The sequence below is a fragment of the Delphinapterus leucas genome, chromosome 12 (assembly GCF_059928025.1).
Source record: "Delphinapterus leucas isolate spDelLeu-1000000601 "Yukka" chromosome 12, BTC_Dleu_Yukka2, whole genome shotgun sequence".
In the NCBI taxonomy this organism is placed as follows: domain Eukaryota; kingdom Metazoa; phylum Chordata; class Mammalia; order Artiodactyla; family Monodontidae; genus Delphinapterus; species Delphinapterus leucas.
Window position 1 is genome coordinate 6,824,876 of NC_143140.1, and position 25,411 is coordinate 6,850,286.

The following is a 25,411-nucleotide window of genomic DNA, read 5'->3' on the forward strand; positions in this document are numbered from 1 at the left end:
ATGAATATTTTATAATGCTGATTTTAATACTGAGGCATGTCAAAATAAAGTGATTTTCCTTTACACATAGAAGAAAATAAAGATGTCAGTCACATTCCTTCCCTCTGCCTATTGAGAAAGCTCATCCCAATTATAAAACATCATGCTTTTTATTATAGCTCTGTTTAACTGTATTTAAATAGAAAAACTCTAATGTATAAATTGATAAACATAACATGAATTCTAAAAGTCAGGATCAAAGAATAAGTTGTATTGTGCATATTGCTAATTCTTGTAGTTCATTTCATTATAATGTATACCTGACTTTATAATATTGAACTTATAACCCTTTATCATGAACATTTTAAAAATAAAATCCAAATATCTACAGCATGCCAGTTGGGTGTCTGAATTTTATGTACCTGATCATTCTGATACACAGCATTTGTCACCTTAGTTTAATGTGCAAAAAGCGCTGAGAGCATCTTATTCCATATTCCTTGCCACAGGTATAGACAAATGATGACAAGCTGTGAATCTAAAAACTGTCTTTAATGGTCTGTTAGAACAGGTTGAATATTGAGAGTGAAAACATTTACTGATAAAATTTCTAACTCATGCCGTATTGGGGAATGGATGACAGAGGGAACGGACTCTTGGCAATCAGCACACACTAGAGAAAACATAAACAATGAATGTCTTTGCAACCTTTGTCACCTCCTACTTGCTTTACATTTGTCATTGGTTTTAGTGAATAGGAGCTGGGTTCCAGGAAATCTCTGCAAGTTTCTTCAACTTCTCTCGTCTCTGAGCTTCTGCAACCAACACGTCTGCTTGAACCCATCAGCTGTGGTAAGTGTACATTTAGAGTCTTAAGGGAATCTGCAACTTGAGTGCAGGCAGCACCAAAGTAAAGATCCTACATGGCTTTAATACATTTATACATTTTTAAAATCCCATTTCAGGTGAATTTGTCCCTGAGATCAGAGTATGTGAAATCTCAAGTAAAGCCTTAAACATGTGCTTGAGACACTGGTGTTTCACAGACTTCAAAGGCAACAGATGCGACAATCCAGGGTGAGTCATTCAGTGCCAGTTTAGTCAGAGACTGGGAATATCAATGATGTTATGCTTTAATTCAAGTAAATATATTATCTGAGTTATTTTTTCTTAGCAAAGTGTCTGTTCATTAATTTTTTACAGTGCTTTTATGTAGTTTACTTTGGCTTTCATTTTACAGCCTCCACTCAGTTCCACAGTTACTTAGGTCAACACCATTTTCCCCAAAACTTCTTAAGTGAAGTTATTTCATACTTGTAATACAGTTAGATGTTTTGTCACATTCTGTGTTCCACTGTGGATTCTCCAGAATATCTAAATGAATGTTTTTTTAAATTATGTATATTAAGGTTCACTCTTCGTGCTGTAAATTTCTGTGGGTTTTAACAGATGCACAGTATCATGTATCCGCCACTACAGTATCATACAGGGTAGTTTCACTACCCTAAACATTCCTCTGTACTTCACCTATTTAACACTTCTCAGTCCCCAGACACCTGGCAACCACTGACTTTTTAAAATGATCTCTATAGATTTGCCTTTTCCAGAGTGTCATACAATTTTTCATGATTCTTTTCAGACTGGCTCCTTTCACTTAGCAATATGCATTTATAATTTATCCATATCTTTTCATGTTTGGTACCACATTTCTTTTTCTCATGGAATGGCATCTCATTGTTGGGATGTACCACAACTGTTTATTCACACCAGTTAAAAGGAGATCTTGGTTGCTTCTGATTTTTGACAATTATGAGTAAAGCTGCTATAAATATTTGCATTAAGGTGTCTTTTAGGATCTTTATCTTTGATTTTCTATGGTTTGAAAATGATACGCCTACATGTAATCTTTTGATATTTATTCTGTTGGATGTTCTCTGAGCTTCCTGGATCTGTGATTTGGTGACTGACACTAATTTGGGGGAAATTCTCAGTCATTATTGTTTAAAATATTTCTTCTGTTATTTTCTATTGTCTCCTTGTGGTATTCTTACACGTGTATGTTACACCTTTTGTAGTTGTCCCACACACTTTGGATATTCTAGAGATTCTTTCTTCTGTCATGTCTAGTCTACTAATAATCCCATCAAAGGCTTTCTTCCCATCTCTGTTGCAGTGTTTTGCTTTTCTAGTGTTCTTTCTTAGGATTTCCATCTCTCTGCTGACATTATCCATCTGTTTTTGCATGGTGTTTATCCATTAGAGCTCTTAACATATTAATTATAGTTCTTTCAAAATCCTGGTATGATCATTCCCAATCCCTGCGATGTGTGGTTCCTTCTATCTCTTGTGTTTTCTTTGCCTTTTACTATGCCTTGTAATTTTTCTTGACAGCCAGATTTGAACAAAGAACTGCTGTAAACAGGCCGTTAGTAATGTGGTGGTAAGGTGTGGCGGAAGGGGAAGTGTTCTATAATTCTATACCTATAATTCTGTAATCTCTAATAACTAGCTCTCAGTTGTTTAGTGGGCCAGTGCCTCTGGAGCTTCACGAGTGTTTTTCAGTTTTTGTCTCTCTCCTTAGGTGAATGAGGATGGCTCAAGTGGGCTAGAGCTGTGTATTCCCCCTCTCCTATGTGGAAGGCTACAGCTGACTAGAGTTGGGTATTTCCCTTCTCCCAGGTGAGCTAGACTCTGCTAATATCGCAGCCAATTAGACTCCGGTTAATTAATTTCTCCTGAGCGCTGGCCTTGTTAAGTAGAACAGCCTGCTCTCTGGCATATTTCAAAATGGTTCCTCTTCCCTTCCTGCTGCTGACAGCACAAGGGGATTTTTCTCTGACACTTAACTGTGAGAATCCAGTTGAGCTCCTGGAGGTAAAACTCACTAAAGTGTGGGAGCCCCACTATGACTGGGCTCCCCTGGAGTTTTTAACCGTCAGGATTGTCCACACTGAGACTCCAGCAATTAGACAATTCCAGTTCAGGTTTTCCTGCTCCGGCACTGGTTCCCTTGCCAGTTTCTGCCCGCCAGACTCTGCTCAGGTGAGTCATGACTCTCTGTATTCACTTGTCTGACTTTCCAGTCCTGGAGACGCAGTTTGCACTGTGTCCTCCCCCTCTGTTATGAATTCAAGAAGAGTTGTTGATTTTCCAGTCTGTTCAGCGTTTTACTGGTTGTTAGGACAGGGTGGTGACTTCCAAGCTTCTTTCATGTAGATCAAAAACCTGAAGTCTGCAGGGGGTTTGTGAATATGTTTTAAAATAAGTTGAGTAAACATCTAGGAGCATAACTGCTGGATTGTGTGGTAAGAGTATGTTTAGCTTTGTAAGCAATTGCCAACTGTCTTCCAAAGTGGCTGAACCTTTTGCATTCTCGCCGTCAGTGAATGAGAGTTCCTGTTGCTCTGCATCCATGTCAGCAATTGGTATTGTTAAAATTTTGGATTTAAAATCTTTCTAATGGTTGTGTAGTGATATCTCTTTGTTGTTTTAGTTTGCAGTTCCCTAATGACAAATAATTTTCAGCATATTCCTGTTTATTTGCCATCTGTATGTCCTTTTTGGTGAGGTATCCAGATATTTTGCCTTAATTTTTTTTTATTGTTGAGTTTTAAAATTTCTTTCTGTATTTTGCATACAATACCTTTATCAGACATGGGTTTTCCAAATAGCTTATCCCAATCTATGGCTTGTCTTTCTATTCCCTTAAAAGCTTACTTCAGAGCTTAGAAATTTTTAATTTTAAAAATCCAACCTACCAAGTTTTTCTTTCATGGAATGTGCTTTTGGTATTGCGTCTAAAAATGTGTCGCCAAGTTCAAGGTCACATAGATTGTTCCTTACTTTACTTTCGTACTGGTACACTTCAGCATCTTCTTATTTGCAAACTTCCTTTTTAAGCATTGCAATTCAGTAACAGCCCCCAAACCTGAAGATTTTTAACCTCCTAATTATCTAATCTTTAATTATTGGTTTTTCAGTCTGAACACGATGTAATCAAAATATAAAGGACTTTCTACCACAATAGTTCTATGTTTTTAAACACACTTAAGTTGTTTATAAAGCTTCCCTTCAAAGGCTTAAATATTGATATTTGAAGAGAGGTAGCACAGAGAAAATTCACACTGCCACGTGGGAACTTTTATTTTATTATTTTGCTGTTCTAGTTTCCCATTAGTAAATTTCACCTTGGTAAATTTTTAAAACCACCACTTATTTTCTTTTCGAGTTTTATTAAGAAATAATTGACATATATTACTGTATAAGTTTAAGGCACACAGCATGATGGTCTGAGTTACATGTATTCTGAAATGATTATCACAGTGGTTTCAGCTGATATCCATCATCTCATATAGCTACAATAAAAAGAAAAGAAATAAGAAAAAAATATTCTCATTGTGATAAGGACTCTTAGAATTTACTCTTTTAACAACTCTCTGATATATCATACAGCAGTGTTAACTGCTATTAATTTTTTAATAAACATCTCTGTTAATTGAGATAAAGTTTAACACATTCCTGGACACAAGGTGCTGACACAACTTGGAATCCATGTGTCTTTTACATTGACTCTCGTTTCCAAAGGAATTTAACATACGAAAATTCTATACATTTTGGGTTTGATGTTTTTTAATACATTATAGATAAATAGACATAATAGATAAGTTTTGATAAAAATTGAAGAATCAAAGAAACCAGTGTATTCAGTACCCTAGAAACCTCAAACCAAAAGGAAATAGTAAACATGATCACAAAAGGAAATAATATGGAAGGAAAGCATAGGCTTTTATAAGTTGTCCTAGAATCATCTTCTCTTACATTATAACTTTAATGACTTTAAACTCATTTAATCTACATGTATTTAGTCAGCTTTTTTCAGTGATTATAGAACAACCTCTTAAATGATTTATGATTAAAATTGACTAATCTGGACAGGAAATTCTCTTTATATAATAAAAGAGTTCCATGTGAAATACTCTATTTAAATTAAGAGGAACAATTATGGAAAATTCCTACCATGTAGTGACCTGGCACAGTGAAAGTACTCAAATATGTTTGCTGAATAAGTTATAAAATGATAATAAAAAGTTAGCAGAGCAAAAAAAGATGAATAAATTAGATCCATATTTTTGAGTCTAGATTGACAAGATTATTAATATTTGCTTAATATCATTAGGTACTTTCTGTGTTTCGAGCTTTATTCTAACTATTTTACATTAATTACTCCTCCCAACACCCTTATGAGATAGTTGTACTTTGTGAGAGCTTTGCCACTTCTAATAAATGTTTGCTTTCTATTTGATTCATATGTATTTCTAAGTTTGACTACAAGCCTATCCATATTTAAGATACTCATACCCATTGCATTGAATTAAAGGATTTGGGTGGCTAATCAAGGACAAGACATATGCTAGGAGGTGGCAGTAGCACACAAAGAGCTGCATTGTGGGCAGCACTTGGACAGGATGCATGTGAGGGGAGATCCCTCACAGCAGGAGACCTCTTAGACACAGCAGCCTAGGTCCACCATCCATAAAGGGAAGAGGACAAATAAATGACTGGGGAAGAGAGCTGGAGAGGAGGCTTAAGTGTCTAGGTGACGCCTGGGTCAGAGAGCTTTCAAAGCCAGCAGGGACTTGGGATCTTTAAAGGGCCATGGTTTACCTTATTTATGGCTAGTAGATGTTGGGTGCAGTTTCTTGGGGTTTGCAGAGAAGTCTGGCTTCTAAATGACTAAAAATAGGCCTATTGGGGCTATATTTAAAGCAATTGGATGTGTAAGAATTTGAGTTTAGCACCAGTAGGCTTTTGAGCTAACAGTCTAGACTGCTGTGATGAAGTAAAAACATGGGGGCCACAGTAAACAGGGGACATCTTTGGCTCATTTGTATAACACCTATAAAGTAATATCTATTCATTCTTAAATATACAAAATAAAAAAAGCATACAAAAAAAAGCATACATATTGCCGATTTTAAGTTGCTTGGGGTATATGTGTGTGTATATACATATAAATGTATATATTGCATGAGCTGTATTTTCAAGCACACGCACACACACACATGCACGCATAAACCCTAAAACTATTAAATATATGAAAAAAGCTTTCTACACGCACTATCAAGTTTTCCTTAGGGGATTTTTTTCCTTGTGTCTTTAGGGTTTAGGCAGTGGTATTAGGCAACTAGGGATGTCATAACAAAATGCCACAGAGTGGATGACTTAAACAACAGAAATGTATTTTCTCACAGTTCTGGAGGCTAGAGGTCAAGGTGATGGCAAGTTTGGCTTCTCCCTGAGACCTCTCTCCTTGGCTTCCTGCCTTCTGTGTCTTCATATGACCTTTTATTTGGTTTCTCTTCTTCTAATAAGAACACCAGTCTTATTGGATTAGGGCCCCATCCTTATGATCTCATTTAACCTTAATTACCTCCATAAAGTCCCTAGTTCCAAATGCAGGCACATTGGATGTTAGGACATCAATGTATGGATTTAGGGGAGACATAATTCCATCTATAAGTACACTGTACCTCTGGATTGCAATTTTGTATGATATATGTATTTAGATATAGAGCCAATAATATATGCCCTGCACGATTTCACTATTTTAATTGCATGTGTATTATATACCACATTTTTATTTAAACTTGGACAAGAATTGCAGGTTCATTTGGCTTATGAAATTCAGTTCATTTATAACCTGTTTCACACAGCACTTCAGAACAGAAAATTAACTTTCTTAGCTGAATAAAACCAAAATGGAAACAAAATTTTAGTTCCTAAAAGAGCTTTGTAAATGATTTTGTATTGCACATTTCATTTAATTTATTCCAACCAGGATTAAAATATGTTAAATACTCTTTTTTGTTGTGAAGATATTCACAACTACGAAATGAAGTGGCCATTGTATTCTTAAGAGCTCAACATAATTAAGACTATACTTTATTGAGATCAACCAATTCCATTAAAATATCACTAGAAATGAATAAATTGAAAGGATCCTCAGCGAAATGAGAAGGAATGATTATGAGTTACTGAAATTTGAGCTCTATGAAGGCAGTATTTTGTTGCTGTGGTTTTGTTCATCTGTACAAATAGGAGTAAAATCTGGTAGCATTACATTGAAAAATAACTCTATATTAAGTTTATACTTCCCCACAAATATTTGGCAATGTTTAACGTTGTATCTTCATGCCAGGAACTTTTCTAGGATTTAGGAATGGATCTCTTAATAAAATAAGCTCCTTGCCCTCATAGAACTTCATTCTAGCATAGAGACAGAAAATAATCAAACACTTCCTTTAATTTGGGTTTCCCCTTTAGAGCTAGCCAGTGACCCTGACAGAAGTTTTTAAGTATTCAATGTATAAAAGTATATCTATAATCTCTGAACTGTATAGTTCACATACAATAATTGTACCTACAGTTGCTACATTTCAGGGCACTATCATGTCGACCTACTCTATATGACTAAAATAATCAGCAATACAGTTCAGTTGTAGTTTCTAAATGTACTAGTGGTGAACAGACGACCAAAATGCAAGATGTCATATAAAAGAGTGGTAAAGAAATTAGTTTTTTGCTCTGTTTGACTCAGTTTTCTGCTGCATACTTACTATGATATGAGACAATGTATTCTACCTCTACAAAACTCAGGTGAAATGAGAGAAATAATTAAAGGATGGCTCTGAGTATTATAGAAGATAGTATGTGCATTGTACTTAACATGATACCTGGTATGTAAGATTCATTGAAATTCATGGTAGATATTACTATTGCTAAAATGCAGATGTGTTGAAGGGGGCAAAAAGATGCGCTTCTTTTTCCATTTGGAGCAAATTTCTTAGATTTCACAACATGGATTAATTATTTTTAAACCAAACATTCCATTAGATATGGGAAATTTCCCATGACTACTATTATGATAGTAATCACCCTAGGAAACTGATAACTTAATCTTAGCTGTTTATGTTCAGAAAAAAAATTGAGAATATTTTGATGTATTGTTCGTGGGGAGGTTTTTAGTAATTTCAGTTTTCTTGATACATTTGTATTCTCCATGTTTTATATGTGTTATTTTTGAAAAGTAAGAATGTATTTGGAGTGGCAGTTTACAGATAAGTAAGGAAAGGAGGCAGTTAAAAGTTTTTCAATAGTAAAAACTTTATAGTGGAAAAACTGGACAAATACTACCTCAGCCAGGTGGTCAAGGTCAACATCAACAGTGCTAAGTCATGTTCATAATATGTACCCTTGATATGACATGAAAGTGTCACTTTACTTCTGTAGTTTTCCTTCCCCAAAATCCCAAACTCCAGTCTAATGAGAAAACATCAGTCAACTCTCAATTTAAGAACATTCTACAAAATACCTGAACAGTTTTCAAATCTGTCAAGGTCTCCAAAATATACAAACAGCTCACATAGCTCAATATCAAAAAAGAAAAAAAAAACAATCAAAAAATGGGCAGAAGACCTAAATAAAAATTTCTCCAAAGAAGACATACAGATGGCCAAAAAGTGCATGAAAAAATGTTCAACATTGCTAATTATCAGAGAAATGCAAATCAAAACTACAATGAGGTATCACCTCACAGCAGTCAGGATGGCCATCATCAAAAATTCTACAAACAATAAATGCTGGAGAGGGTATGGAGAAAAAGGAACCATTCTACACTCTTGTTTGGAATGTAAATTGGTACAGCCACTATGGAGAAGAGTATGGAGGTTTCTTAAAAAACTAAAAATAGAGTTACCATATGAGCCTGCAATCCCACTCCTGGGCATATATCAAGAGAAAACTATAATTCAAAAAGAAACAAGCACCCCAATGTTCATTGTAGAACTATTTACAGTAATCAAGACATGGGAGCAATCTAATGTCCACTGACAGATGAATGGATAAAGAAGATATGGTATATATACAATGGAATATTACTCAGCCATAAAAAGAATGAAATAATACCATTTGCAGCAACATGGATGGATTAAATATCATCATACTTAGTGAAGTAAGTCAGACAGAGAAAGAAAGTTATCATATGATATTGCTTATATGTGGAATCTGAAAAACAAAGATACAATTGAGCTTATTTACAAACGAGAAAGAGACCCATAGACATAGAAAACAAATTTATGGTTACCAAAGGGGAAAGTTGAGGAAGAGGAATAAATTAGGAGGTTGGGATTAACATATACATAGTTATATATTTTATATATAAAATAGATAACCAACAAAGGCCTAGTGTATAGCACAGGGAACTATACTCAATATTTTGTAATAACCTATATGGCCAAAGAATCTGAAATATATATATATATATATATATATAAAACTTCAGTTTATGTATATATATAAACTGAATCACTGTTCTGTATACCTGAAACTAACATGACATTGTAAATCAACTACATTTCAATAAAATTTTTAAAAATTAAACTTTCAAGGTCATCACAAGTCAATAAAAGTATGATAATCTGTCACAGCTAAGAGGAGCCTAAGGTGACATTACAACTAAATGTAATGTGGTATCTTCAGTGAGTTCCTGGAAGAGAGAAAAGGCATTAAGTAAAAATTAAGCAAATCTGAATAAAGTTTGGAACTTGTTAATAATTATTTAATAATTAACAATTTGGGTTCATTAATTGTGACAAGTGTACCATATTAATGTACGATGCTTTGATAGAGGCTACTGAATATGAACTATTTGGGAACTTTCTGTACCACCTTCACAATTTTTCTGTAAATCTAAAACTGTTCTAAAAAATAAAGTTTACTAATAAATATATAATCAAAAATTTTTTTAATTCACATAGTTTGGATAGTTCAATGACAAAATGGTGGTGTTCAAAGAAGAAGTCTTGGAAATAAACACAAAATTAAAAGTCTACTTACAAAATGAATGGAACTATTTTTTCTTTGTAAAAATATCAAAATTTTGGAAATATTTACACAGTCAAAATAAAGGCAAAAGAAAATAAAAGTAAAAGCAGAAGATTTTTAAGTCATATCAAATGGATACTGTTGTCTACACTTGGCCAAAATTTTGCATCAAAATTAGTATTTTTATCTTGTGATTTTCTAAATATGTAACAACTGGTAGAACTTAGAACCTGGCAAATGAGAGCAGACAATAGTAAACAGTGCTCATAACTATATAACACCTAAATATTAGAGTGGTATTTCTAAAACAGAATGTCAGCTCAGCCCAAACACAAAACGTTTAGATTGAGTACCTGAAGTCTTGCTATGTTACACAATGGGAAGAAAATTATATTACAAAAACAGATACAATGCAAGTTTCCCAGACCAGATAATCTCAACAACTATAAAGCCCTAAATCTATACCAGCCATAAACCTAAAGGAAGGAAGGAAGGAAGGAAGGAGGGAGGGAGGGAGGGAGGGAGGGAGGGAGGGGCATTACAGCTCTTCCTGGCCTCACTGCCTCGCTTGCTGTCACTTGGGACTCCCCTTGCTCTTTGACTATGAAATTTGGTATATACATCTCCTCCTTTGGATAGCTTCCTATGCATCCTTCAAGACCTGCTCAAAAATCACTTTTGCCAAGAAGTCTTTCATGAAACTACCAGAAAGAGTTAGCTGCCCCTCATCTGAGTCCCCATAGTATTGTGTTCATTTTGTCACTCTTTCAACAAACACTTAGCAATTACCTACTGTATTCCAGGCCTGTATTTGTATCTCTGTACCATCATTTCCTGAACTCTATGACAGCCATGTCTGATTCCCCTGCTAGATTCAGACTAGTGCTTGGTGGTCTCCTAAAATGAATGAGAAAAAGGAATCAGCAGTTACTCCTCATGGCCTGCCTTGTTTGAGGTGTGTCCTATTATAAACCATACTTTACAAATGTGAAAAATGAGACACGAGAATGCAAGGTAACATGTCTGAGGTAATACTGCTGCAAAATTTTCTTCTTTAGCCTTTTGATGCAATGGATTACATTGATTATGGAATGTTTAGACAGCTTTGAATACCTGGGATAATCCTAGTTGGTTATGGAGTACATTCTTTCTATACATCTTTGGATGCAGTGAGCTATAATTTTGGTTAGGATTTCTGCAGCTACCCATGAGATATCGGACTGTAGTTTTCTTGTCTTTTTCTGGTTTTGTTATTGGGGTAATTCCAGTCTCAAAGAATGAGTGAGGAAGTGTGCCCTCTGTTTCTCTTTTCTGGAGGATACTAAAGAGATTTGGGATCATTTCTTTCTTAAATGATTGGTAGAGTTCACCAGTGAAAAAATCTGGGCCTGGTGCTTTCTCTTCTGGAAGGATAATTATTGTTTGAATTTCTGTAATAGATATGGGCCTATTAAGATGATCTATTTCTCCTTGTGTCAGTTTTGGTATGATGTGTCTTTCAAGCATTAGTCCATTTCATTCAAATTGTCAAATTTGGGATCATACAGTTTTTCATAATAGTCTACTATATTTTTAAATGATGATCCCTCTTTCATTTCTGGTGTTGGTAACTTATGTCTTTATATTTATTCTTAGCCTGGCTAGAAGTTTATTGATTATATTAATGTTTTCAAAGAACCACCTTTTTTTTCCATTAATTTTCTCATTGTCGCTATTGATATTTCTCTATTTCTTATTTTAAGATTCATTAATATCTGCTTTAAGTTTGTTACTTCTTCTTTCTTTTGGTTTATACTGCTCTTCTTTCTCTAGTATCCTAAGGTGAAAGCTTACATTTTTGGTTTTAGATCTTTACTTTTCCAAAAAATATGCATTCAATGCTATAAATTTCCCTCTAAGCATTGCTTTCACTGCATCTCATAAATTTTGATAGGTTTTATTTCAATTTTCACTAAGTTCAAATTATTTTTAATATCTCTTGACATTTCTTTTTTGACCCATGTGTTATTTACAAGTGTGTTGTTTGTTTAATCTCCAAATACTTTGGGATTCTCTAGCCACTTTCTGTTGTTGATTTCTAGTTTATTTCCATTGTGTTCTGAGAGCATACTTTGGATGATTTCAATTCTTTTAAAATGTGTTTGAGGTGTGTTTCATGTCCCTGAATGTGATGTATCTTGGTGAATGTTCCATGTGAGCTTGAGAGGAATGTGCAGTTGACTCTTAAATAACATGGGTTTGAACTGGGCAGGTCCACTTATACTTGGATTGTTTTTAAGAAATATATAGTCAGCCCTTCAAATTCTTGGGTTTTGCATCTGTGGATTCAATCAACTTGGATTGAAATTTCCATTCATTTTACTACTACATTTTATATGAGGAGCTTGAGCATCAGCAGATTTTGGTATATGCAGGGGCTCCTGGGACAAATCCCCCTCAGATACCAAGGGATGACTGTATTCTTCTGCTGTTGGATAAGTATTTTATAAATGTCAATTAGATACAGTTGATAATGATGGTGGTTCCGTTCAACTGTATGCTCACTGATTTTCTGTAAGCAGAATCTGTCAATTACTGATAGAGGTCTGTTGAGGTCTCCAACTATAATAATAGAGCTGTTTATTTCATCTTGCCATTCTATCTCTTTTTGCCTCACTTATTTTGGTACTTTGCTGTTATGCACATACACATTAAGGATTAAGTCTTCTTAGAAAATTGACCCCCTTATCGTTATGTAATGCCTCTCTCTATCCCTGATAATTTTCCTTGTTTGAAGTCTGCTTTGCCTGACATTAGTATAGCTACTCCAGCTTTCCCTTCATTAGTGTTAGTGTGGTATAGTTTTCTTCATCACTTTACTTATAATCTATGTCTTTCTTTTTAAAGTGGGTTTCTTGCAGACAACATATAGTCAGTTGTTTTTTTATCCCCTCTGTCATTTTCTGTTTTTAATTTTTATAGTTGCATTTAATCCATTCACATTTAAAGTGATTATGTGTATAGTTGGATTAATCTCTCCCCTTTCTGTACTGTTCTCTATTCATTGCACTTCTTATTTTTTAATATTCTACCCTTTTTCTGCCTTACCTGGTTTAATTAGGCATTTTATATGATTCTGTTTTCTCTCATTTCTTAACAAATCAGTTATACTTCTTTTTAAAAAATGATTTTAGTGGTTGCCTTAAGGATGGCAACATGTATTTACAACATGTATTTATAAGTCCACTTCTAAATAGGTCTATATTATTTTATGAGTGTGTAGGTACCTTAAAATATTTCATATTCATCCCTTCTAACATTGATGTCACTCGTTTCACTTATCAATAAGCTATACTCATCCAATATATTGTTGCTGTTGTTAGTTTGAACACTTATATATTAAATCAAGTAAGAAAAATAAAAATAAAAGGGTTTATTTTACCTTTATGTGTTCCCTCTCTAATGCCCTTCATTTCTTTACGTAGATCTCAGTTTCTAACCTGCATCATTTTCTTTCTCTAAACTTTAAAAAAATTAAACTTCTTTAAACATTTTTTGAAAGGCAGATCTACTGGTGAAAAATTCCTCATTTTTGTTCATTTGAGAAAGTCTTTATTTCTCCTTCATTTTTGAGGAACAATTTTCCCTAATACAGAATTCTAGCTTGGTGATTTCTTTATTTCAACATTTTAAATATTTCACTCCACTCTCTTTTTGTTTGCATTGTTGATGACAAGAAGTCTGCTATAAATCTTATACTTCTTTCTTCATAGGTAAGGTGTTGTTTTTCTGTGTGTGTGTTTCAAGATTTTTTCTTTGATTTTCTGTAGTTTGAACACAACATGCCAGGTGAAAGTTTTTTTTATTATTTATCCCACTTGGACTCCTCTGAGTCCTTGATCTATGGTTTGGTGTCTGTCATTATTTTTGAAAAATTCTTAGCTATTTTCACCTCACAAATTATATCAGTCTTGTGAACTGAAATCACATGTTTTTTATTACCAATTCATACTCTCCTCTAATAAGCCATTCATCATAGAAGACCTGCCACCTTACACTTCCTCTAGATCCATCTCTGCTGAGACCGTTGCATCAAAGTGAGAACTAATCTCAAACTGATTTTTCCAATTTTCTCTTTGCACAGTGCTGAGTAGTGGGAACTTTAATTGTAACTGATCAATTTTTGTCTTTTATATAGTGTGCAGAATGTTTATTTTCACAAAACATAAATAACATGTGTGTATATATATGTGCATGTATATGTTATATATATATATATATAATGTTATGATTCCTTGCTTGGAAGGATGGAATCTAGGGCAACAAGAAAAGGGGGAGTGAGACATGGTCTTCCTCTTATCTTTACCTTTTTTTCTCTCCTTTTCTTTTTTTAACCTAAGTTATTTATTTAATTCATCTCCTGCTACAAGAAAAGTGATGGAAAATCAGTCTACTGGTCATCATTTGATGCAAATAAAGAACATGGGCTTAAGGTCCTATACATTTTACTGGTCCATGTGCAAGAATAGTCCACATCTGAGCTGTGGTCCATGATGTAGAACAATGGTCCAGGTTTTCTTTATTCATCTTCATTGCAGGTCAGAAGTGGCTTCAAATGAGGGTTATGGAATAAAGAATGGTTACCATATCTCTAGGAAAAGGGCTTGGACCTGATGCAGAGATGGGGATAGGCAAAAACTTGGGTTCTTATGTTTTCTCTGGTGCAAACAGGAAGGCGTTCAGCAAGCTGACTCCCACCCTGGGGAACATGACAAAGTAAATAGGGGACTTCCAAGTGTGAGCTAAGCCCTCCTTGCTTGAGGCACCTCTAGACATGGGAAGCCCCAGATGTGGTTGGGACATACCTAGAACCCCGGAAACCCAGAGTCTAGCCACCACTCCATTTTCGACCTGATTCAAAGCTATCATTGCCTCTTTATTATTCTAGAGATTATAAAGAAATTATTATTCCTGATTAAAAACAGAACTATCAAATTTAAAATCATTGTGATAGCAGTAAGCAGCAAGTTATATTCCTTAGAAAATCAATGCAATGAAATACATACTCGGCATACATACATACTCAATTTTTCTCAGAATTCAGAAGAAAATAATAGAAACTAGGTGTGATGAGAGAATAGTTAAGCGAAAGAAGGTGGAAAATAAAATCCAATCTACAGAAAATTGTAACTTCATGAAACAGTCACTTTTACAAATTACAAGATTTTTTTTTAATCCAGAAAGTGACATAGTTATTTATCAGTTACTAGTTTCGGATTCCTTTCAACATTTCTGAAGACACAAGTCAAGATGAAGCTGATAATTGCCCAACATTTGATCTGATAAAACATAATGCTGCAAACAAAGGAGAACTTTCCTCTGGTGAATGGTGGACTGAGGGGGTAAAAATGAAGCACGTTTTCACCTCATGGAACTGAGAATGCATGAAGAAACGTTGATAAAATATCTGATTAACTTAACCACAGATGTTCACAAACTGAGTTTTAAATAGATATTTATGGTTTTCCAAAGCAACCAAAGCAGCAGCCCATCTTCATGGGATCAGCTAGTGAGTATCAAAATTATTTAATACACTCTATCCCCTACTGTCAAAAGTGAATACTCTCAAGTGCTTGGCATTCTGTAGAATAGTGATTAAGGAGAAGCTTGAAATGTGTTTTCTCTTGTCCAGCAAGTTAACATTTTCTGTTAAGTTTCTGTTTTCTCTCGAAGGATCTACTCTTCTCTTGATGGTAAGTTATTCTCTTTAAGGACACGCTGTCCCCTCGCCCCTCCCCTCAACTACAATAGTATGCTTTATTCAGAGGTTTCTGTAGGGCACAAATATCATGATATGATAATGCAAAATACATATGTACATTTTAGTTAGCAGATGGTTGGTCTCCTTATATAGATTTTAAAATACAAATCAAAATAAAATTCAGATGGAATAAGGAGTTAAATATATAGAGTATAAAATTACTGAAATAATACAGGAGATAAATGAAACTCTGAGCTACACAATAAAAGCAGACATAATGATTTGGTTAAACACCAAAAGCTTCAAAAAGTTTAAACAACAACAACAAAAAAAGTTTAAACAAATCTCAAAATAGAGAAATAACTTCTGCAATGCAAAATAATCAATATAGGGGCAAGAGATTTCATTAAAAATAAAGGTAAATATTATATTGAATAAATGCCAGGAAGAAGAAATTCAGGAAAGCAAATGTAAAAAATGTGATGAATACAATGAAATGCTCAAACTAACCAGCGTTCAACAAAACAAAATTTAAAATAAAAATAATATGAATGTTTTGTCTATACATTTAATTCATGAAATTTGTTAAATGTAAACTATTCAAATTGATGGAAATATAAACATTGGACTAATATTCTGTATTGTTTTGGATTTTGCTTTCTATTTGATGGTAAGATTTAGAGACTTTTTCATGTCTGTTTATAGATTTATAACTTTTTCAAAATACCTTCATAGCACATATTCTGGATTCTTCATAATTTATTTGTCATTCTTATGGGGATTTCGAGTTGTCCTCACTTGGTTGCTATGCCAGCAATTCTATACGAGAAAACCTTTTCCATACAATTTGGTTTCGATGTGTTTTCTTAGCACTCATTAATTCTCCCGAAGAAACCTGCTCCTTTTCTCAAACTTTAATTCAGGAAACACAAGGATAGTCACCTAATTTTATAACTTTGTTTTGTGTTATTGAGATCTGTATTGTTAATCTTATGATCTCACAGTTCTCACATAATATCTTTTGGCAGAGCCAAAACACGATTGGACATATGTTGATAATTATTGATCTTCTCTATATTTACATATTTTTTGAGAATTTAAAATGCCACAAAAGGGAGCAACAGGAAATGAGTTTACTATTTCGGTGGGGAATAGATAATACAGTCTTGTTATATATATATATGGTTTATCCTGAAGAGATTTGGGAAAGGAAGTGATATGATGGGATTCACAAGTGAGAGTGCACTCTTATGAACATGGACATGAGTTCATCCAGGAGCAAGGAGACCATTAATACCTTCCTCAATTTCTATAATTCCAGTCCCCTCTCTGTCACACTCTTATGGGCTATAATTTCTCTACAGAATGATAATAGAATGATAAAGAAAATAAGAATGAATTAAAAATGAGATGTGAAAGCCAAAGGGACTCCTTGGTAGAGGCAAAGAAACCCTCGTTTTGCAGCAGGAGTGCAGAGAAAGCCAAACATGAGGCCTGAGATTTATTAGTCTGTGCGACTAACTTCAAAGGAGGTTAAACTTGGCAGATTTGTTATACCAAGGGCATTGCCCCCATTGGGAATATCTGAAGCTTTAACACAGAGAATCTAGACATGCAGATGATTGCTCCTGAAGATTTTGATTCCTCTGACTCTTCTGAACCTTCTAAGCCTGCAGAAGTGTTCCATTCCTTTTTGCTAAGAGCAGTCATCTCAGTAATCCTGAAAGACAGCAGATATACCACTCAAGATCTGCCCTCACTTTCCCTCCTGGCCACTTGGCTTATACCTATGTTTTAAGTCATAATATCAAGCAACTGAGGATGCAGTTGGCTTCATAAACAAAGTACTGTAATTTAAAGATGCTGCAAATCTATCTGACATGTATCAGTAGCCATCTGGGATGTATGAGTGGCACTGTGTTAGAAGACTCTTTATCAAAGGGACTGGAACATAGAATTGGAAAGGGAAGAATTTATTTACCTGAGAATATTCTTTGGAGATAAAGGATTTAGTGTCCTGGAAAGAACCTCAGGAGATTGTGCAAACTAATAAGGTGGCTCCCAGTGGCATGGTACACACAGTGGCCAAGCTGAGCAAAATTGAAATGCATGAACTGCAATGTCAGATGATGGATAAAGAAATTAAAAAGTTCAGAGAAGTAGACATGCTAGAATGGATGTAATATGTACAGTCAGAAGATAAGCATGATGGTTATGTCCCTTGGGAAGGCCCAAAGGACACAAAATTTATCAAGGCCATATGAATGGCCTAGTGAGACAGGAAGCAGCATCATTAAAAAGTTCAGGGGCTTCCCTGGTGGCGCAGTGGTTGAGAGTCCGCCTGCCGATGCAAGGGACGCGGGTTCGTGCCCCGGTCCGGGAGGATCCCACATGCCGCCGAGCAGCTGGGCCCATGAGCCATGGCCGCTGGGCCTGTGCATCCGGAGCCTGTGCTCTGCAACGGGAGAGGCCACAACAGTGAGAGGCCCGTGTACAGCAAAAAAAAAAAAAAAAAAAAAAAAAAAAAGTTCAGTAGTGTCTCTACTTTTCATTTTAGGGCTGGAGATAGAAAATACTGTTACAGAATTTATCTAGCTGAAAACAGTGTCCATGCATGGACTTTAAAGTAGTAGAGTCTACGTGGCAGCAGTTAACTGTCAGTAACCAGGTGGTACTTAACCACATATGTTGTGATCACTAGCAAAGTTGGAGTAATAGTCCTGGGAACGAGATACACAGGGACTTACAAGGATGGTTAATAGAATATGACTTCCCTAGGGGCAAAATAGATTGGTGGCTGACAAAGTCACTACTCAGCTTGAACCAGCAGAAGAAATCAAGGTTTGGTGATTGGGAGTCTGAGGATAGCCACCCTAATAAATATGTCATGATTCCTTGCATAGGTTTCAGACTGGGGACCATTGTTCAGCATCAGAGCCCACTAAACACTGGTTCCAAGTGGAACAATTGCAATACCATAGCATGTATACAAAGCAATGATTTGCTGCATTTTTCCTCAAGAAAATTATGGCCATTTACTCACTTGACTATAAATTGGGAGATGGGGATTACTCATATTTTTAGCACTGTTGGTATAGGTTATAGGGTTTCTGTGATATTGAACTACGAATACTTTGAAACATTATTGTGGCCTTCCTATATGTATGGGGGCATATGGGAGACAGGTAATAAATCACTTACATAGACCACCTGATGGTCATTTCCCTGGACCCTGAATGTTTAATTGGTATTAACATACTTGGAAGTTAGTACAACTTCCACATTGGGTCCTTGGTTGTAGATAACTACCAAAATAGGGAAAGCCACGTGGAAGCCTCTGAAACTGTTCCTGTCATGAGAAAGTAAGTAAAAATATATAAATAAAAATTGTATCATATATGTATTATATAGAGTTTAGGCGATTTACATCAGCCATGAGTTTCTAACAGATGCAAGGATGGTGGTCCTTATCACATCCTCAGTTAAGTTACCTAGGAATGATCTTGCAAATACCAGATGGATCCTGGAAGGTGACTGTAGACCGCTGCAAGCTCAACCCAGTAGTTGCCCTGATTGAAGTTGCCATGATGGATGTGGTAACTTTGTTAGAACAGATAGAGCCTCAGGTTCTGGTATATGGACATTGTTTTGGCATATGCATTCTTTTCTATTTCAGTAAGAAAGGAGGATCAGGGATGCATTCTTTTCTATTTCAGTAAGAAAGGAGGATCAGGGAGAGGTTTTGCTCACTTCAAATGTGTAATAAACACTTGCAAATTTTGCTGTTGAGCTGTAATTCCTTTTCCTCTGCTGTAATGTAGTCCAAAGGGATCTCGGACTATCTAAACATTGCAGAGCGCAGCACATGAATCCATTGCTTTCAGGATAGCATGTTAATCTCTTCAAATAGTACTATGAAGGCCTTCGTGAGACACTGTTTAGAGGATGGTGTGGTCATGATGGCAGAGAGAGAGGCCAACAGCATAGATTCTCACTAACTAAGGCTAATCTAGCTACTGCTACCGCCAAATGTCCAACCTGTAAGAAAAAGAGACCAAAACCAAGCTCCAAAATTACATAATTTCTTGAGATTTACTATCTACCTGGTAACAAGTTAACTATTTTGAATAGCTTCCATCCTGAGAATATCACTGGTCTTGTCACTAGAATAAATTATTACTATATATTTCTGCCAGTGAATATGGGTTTCAAAAATATTCCTGTTCTGCTACTTGTTTTTCAAAGAAATGAGTTTTATGGAAGGTGTCATGGTTTATTTTATACCTCAAACTTGACTGGGCCACAGGGTGGCCAGATATTTGGTCAAACATTACTCTGGGTGTATCTGTGAGGATGTCTCTTTTTTTGTTTGTTTTTTTCTTTTTAACATCTTTATTGGAGTATAATTGCTTACAAAGGTGTGTTAGTTTCTCCTTTATAACAAAGTGAATCAGCTATACATATACATTTATCCCCATATCTCCTCCTCCTTGAGTCTCCTTCCCACCCTCCCTATCCCAGCCCTCTAGGTGGACACAAAGCACGGAGCTGATGTCCCTGTGCTATGCAGCTGCTTTCCACTAGCTATCTATTTTATATCTGGTGGCGTATATATGTCCATGCCACTCTCACTTCGTCCCAGCTTACCCTTTCCCCCTCCCCATGTCCTCAAGTCCATTATCTAAGTTTGCGTCTTTATTCCTGTCCTGTCCCTAAGTTCCTCAGAACCATTTTTTTTTAGATTCCATATAAATGTGTTAGCATATGGTATTTGTTTTTCTCTTTCTGACTTCACTCTGTATGACAGTCTCTAGGTCCATCCACCTCACTACAAATAACTCAATTTCGTTTCTTTTTATGGCAGAGTAATATTCCATTGTATATATGTGCCACATCTTCTTTATCCATTCATCTGTCAATGGACACTTAGATTGCTTCCATGTCCTGGCTATTGTAAATAGAGATGCAATGAACATTGTGGTACATGACTCTTTCTGAACTACAGTTTTCTCAGGGTATATGCCCAGTAGTGGGATTGCTGGGTCATATGGTAGTTCCATTTTTACTTTTTTAAGGAACCTCCATATTGTTCCCCATAGTGGCTGTATCAATTTACATTCCCACCAACAGTGCAAGAGGGTTCCATTTTCTCCACACCCTCTCCAGCATTTATTGTTTGTAGATTTTTTGATGAGGCCATTCTGACCAGTGTGAAGTGATACCTCATTGTAGTTTTGATTTGCATTTCTCTAATGATTAGTGATGTTGAGCATCCTTTCATATGTTTATTGGATATCTGTATATTTTCTTTGGAGAAATGTCTCTTTAGGTCTTCTGCCCATTTTGGGGTTGGGTTGTTTGTTTAATTGGTATTTAACTGCATGAGCTGCTTGTAAATTTTGGAGATTACTCCTTTGTCAGTTGCTTCAGTTGCACGTATTTTCTCCCATTCTCAGGGTTGTCTTTTCATCTTCTTTATGGTTTCTTTTGCTGTGCAAAATATTTTAAGTTTCATTAGGTCCCATTTGTTTATTTTTGTTTTTATTTCCATTACTATAGGAGGTGGGTCTAAAAGGACCTTGCTGTGATTTATGTCATAGACTGTTCTCCCTATGTTTTCCTCTAAGGGTTTTATAGTGTCTGGCCTTACATTTAGGTCTTTAATCCATTTTGAGTTTATTTTTGTGTATGATTTAAGGTAGTTTTCTAATTTCATTCTTTTACATGTAGCTGTCCAGTTTTCCCAGCAGTACTTATTGAAGAGGCTGTCTTTTCTCCATTGTATATCCTTGCCTCCTTTGTCAGAAATAAGGTGACCATATGTGCGTGGGTCACCTCTGGGCTTTCTATCCTGTTCCACTGATCTTGATTTCTGTTTTTGTGCCAGTACCATACTGTCTTGACTACTGTAACTTTGAGTATAGTCTGAAGAAGGGAGCCTGATTCCTCCAGCTCCATTTTTCTTTCTCAAGGTTGCTTTGGCTATTTGGGGTCTTTTGTGTTTCCATATAAATTGTGAAATTTTTTGTTCTAGTTCTGTGAAAAATGCCATTGGTAGTTTGATAGGGATTGCGTTGAATCTGTAGATTGCTTTGGATAGTAGAGTCATTTTTGCAATGTTGATTCTTCCAATCTAAGAACATGGTTTATCTCTCCAACAGTTTGTATCATCTTTAATTTCTTTCATCAGTGTCTTATAGTTTTCTGCATACAGCTCTTTTGTTTCCTTAGGTAGGTTTTTTCCTAGGTATTTTATTCTTTTTGTTGCAATGGTAAATGGGAGTGTTTCCTTCATTTCACTTTCAGGTTTTATATCATTAGTGTATAGGAATGCAAGAGATTTCTGAGCATTAATTTTGTATCCTGCTACTTTACCAAATTCATTGATTAGCTCTGGTAGTTTTCTGGTAGCATCTTTAGGATTCTCTGTGTATAGTATAATGTCATCTGCAAACAGTGACAGTTTTACTGCTTCTTTTCCAATTTGGATTCCTTTTATTTCTTTTTCTTCTTAGATTGCTCTGGTTAAAACTTCCAAAACTATGCTGAATAATAGTAGTGAGACTGGGCAACCTTGTCTTGTTCCTGATCTTAGTGGAAATGATTTCAGTTTTTCACCATTGAGAACGATGCTGGCTGTGGGTTTTTCATATATGGCCTTTATTATTTTGAGGTAAGTTCCCTCTATGCCTAATTTCTGCAGGGTTTTTATGATAAATGGGTGTTGAATTTTGTCAAAGGTTTTTCTGCATCTATTGAGATGATCCTACGGTTTTTCTCCTTCATTTTGTTAATATGATTTATCACATTGATTGATTTGTGTATATTGAAGAATCCTTGCACCCCACTCGATCATGCTTTATGATCCTTTTAATATGCTGTTGGATTCTGATTGCTAGTATTTTGTTGAGGATTTTTGCATCTAACTTTCTTAGTGGTATTGGCCTGTAGTTTTCTTTTTTTGTGAAATCTTTGTCTGGTTTTGGTATCAGGGTGCTGGTGGCCTCATAGAATGAGTTTAGGAGTGTTCCTCCTTCTGCTATATTTTGGAAGAGTTTGAGAAGGACAGGTGTTAATTCTTCTCTAAATGTTTGATAGAATTCGCCTCTGAAGCCATCTGGTCTTGGGCTTTTGTTTGCTGGAAGATTTCTAATCACAGTTTCAATTTCAGTATTTGTGATTGGTCTGTTTATATTTTCTATTTCTTCTTGTCAGTCTCGGAAGGTTGTGCTTTTCTAAGAATTTGTCCATTTCTTCCAGGTTGTCCATTTTATTGGCATAGAGTAGCTTCTAGTAATCTCTCATGATCCTTTATATTTCTGCAGTGTCAGTTGTTACTTCTCCTTTTTCATTTCTAATTCTATATTTTGAGTCTTTCCCCCTTTTTTTCTTCATGAGTCTGGCTATTGTTTGTCAATTTTGTTTATCTTCACAAAGAACAAGGTTTTCATTTTATTGATCTTTGCTATTGTTTCCTTCATTTTTTTCATTTATTTCTGATTTGATCTTTATGATTTCTTTCCTTCTGCTAACTTTGGGGGTTTTTTTGTTCTTCTTTCTCTAATTTCTTTAGGTGTAAGGTTTCGTTTCTTATTTGAGATGTTCCTTCTTTCCTGTGGTAGGATTGTATCGCTATATACTTCCCTCTTAGAGCTGCTTTTGCTACATCCCATAGGTTTTGGGTCATCGTGTTTTCACTGTCATTTGTTTCTAGGTATTTTTTGATTTCCTCTTTGATTTCTTCAGTGATCTCTTGGTTATTTACTAGTGTATTATTTAGCCTCCATGTGTTTGTATTTTTTTATAGATTTTTTTCCTGTAATTGCTATCTAGTCTCATAGCATTGTGGTTAGAAAAGATCCTTGATATGATTTCAATTTTCTTAAATTTATGAATGCTTGATTTGTGACCCAAGATATGATCTATCCTGGAGAATGTTCCATGAACACTTGAGAAGAAAGTGTATTCTGTGGTTGTTGCATGGAATGATCTATAAATATCAATTAAGTCCATCTTGTTTAATGTATCATTTAAGGCTTGTGTTTCATTCATTATTTATTTTCATTTTGGATCATCTGTCCATTTGTGAAAGTGGGGTGTTAAAGTGCCCTACTATTATTGTGTTACTGTCGATTTTCCCTTTTATGGCTCTTTGCATTTGCCTTATGTATTGAGGTGCTCCTATGTTGGGTGCATAAATATTTACAATTTTTATATCTTCCTGTTGGATTCATCCCTTGCTCATTTGTAGTGTCCTTCTTTCTCTCTTGTAATAGTCTTTATTTTAAAGTCTATTTTGTCTGATATGAGATTTGCTACTCCAGCTTTCTTTTGATTTCCATTTGCATGGAATATCTTTTTCCATCCCCTCACTTTCAGTCTGTATGTGTCCCTCAGTCTGAAGTGGGTCTCTTGTAGATAGCATATATATGGGTCCTGTTTCTGTATACATTCAGCCAGTCTAAGTCTTTTGGTTGGAGCAGCTAAACCATTTACATTTAAGGTAGTTATCGATATGTATGTTCCTATTACCAGTTTCTTAATTGTTTTGGGTTTGTTATTGTAGGTATTTTCCTTCTCTTGTGTTTCTTGCCTAGAGAAGTTCCTTTCGCATTTTTGTAAAGCTGGTTTGTTGGTGCTGGATTCTCTTAGCTTTTGGTTGTCTGTAAAGGTTTTAATTTCTCTGTCAAATCTGAATGAGATCCTTGCTGGGTAGAGTAATCTTTGTTGTATGTTTTTCCCTTTCATCGCTTTAAATGTCATACCACTCCCATCTGGCTTGCAGTGTTTCTGCTGAAAGATCAGCTGTTAACCTTTTGGGGATTCCCTTGTATTTATTTGTTGCTTTTCCCTCCCTGCTTTTAATATATTTTCTTTGTATTTAATTTTTGATAGTTTGATTAATATGTGTCTTGGCGTGTTTCTCTGATAGTATCCTATCGGACTCTCTGGGCTTCCTGGACTTGATTGACTATTTCCTTTCCCATATTAGGGAAATTTTAAAGTATAATCTCTTCAAATATTTTCTCAGTCCCTTTCTTTTTCTCTTCTTCTTTCAGGACTCCTATAATTCGAATGTTGGGGCATTTAATGTTGTCCCAGAGGTCTGTGAGACTGTCCTCAATTCTTTTCATTTTTTTTCTTTTTTCTGCTCTGCAGTAGTTATTTCCACTCTTTTATCTTCTGGGTCGCTTATCTGTTCTTCTTCCTCAGTTATTCTACTATGGATTCCTTCTAGAGAATTTTAATCTCATTTATTGTGTTGTTCATCATTGTTTGCTCTTTAGTTCTTCCAGGTCCTTGTTAAGTGTTTCTTGTGTTTTCTGCATTCTATTTCCAAGATTTTGGATCATCTTTGCTGTCATTACTCTGAATTGTTTTTCAGGTAAACTGCCTATTTCCTTTTCCTTTGTTTGGTCTGGTGGGTTTTTACCTTGCTCCTTCACCTGCTGTGTATTTCTCTGTCTTCTCATCTTGCTTAACTTACTGTTTGTGATCTCCTTTTCACAGGCTTCAGGTTTGTAGTTCCTTTTGTTTTTGGTGTCTGCCCCCAGTGGGTATGGTTAGTTCAGTAGGTTGTGTAGGCTTCCTTGTAGAGGTTACTGGTGCCTGTGTTCTGGTGTATGAGGCCGGATCTTGTCCTTCTGGTGGGTAGGACCATATCCGGTGGTGTGTTTTGGTGTGTCTGTGACCTTATTATAATTTTAGGCAGCCTCTCTGCTAATGGGTGGGGTTGTGTTTCTGTCTTGCTAGTTGTTTGTGATAGGGTGTCCAGCACTGTAGCTTGCTGCTCATTGAATGGAGCTAGGT

The 25,411-nt window shown here is 35.5% G+C and overlaps 1 long non-coding RNA gene across 1 annotated transcript in view; it reads left to right on the forward strand.

Moving 5' to 3' along the window:
- Positions 1-242: 242 nt before the first annotated feature.
- Positions 243-25,411, forward strand: part of LOC149747825 (uncharacterized) — a 200,202-nt gene continuing 175,033 nt past the window's right edge. Inside the window, exon 1 of the long non-coding RNA XR_016395113.1 lies at positions 243-3,021. This is a non-coding gene — a long non-coding RNA (uncharacterized LOC149747825). The remainder of the gene's footprint in view (positions 3,022-25,411) is intronic.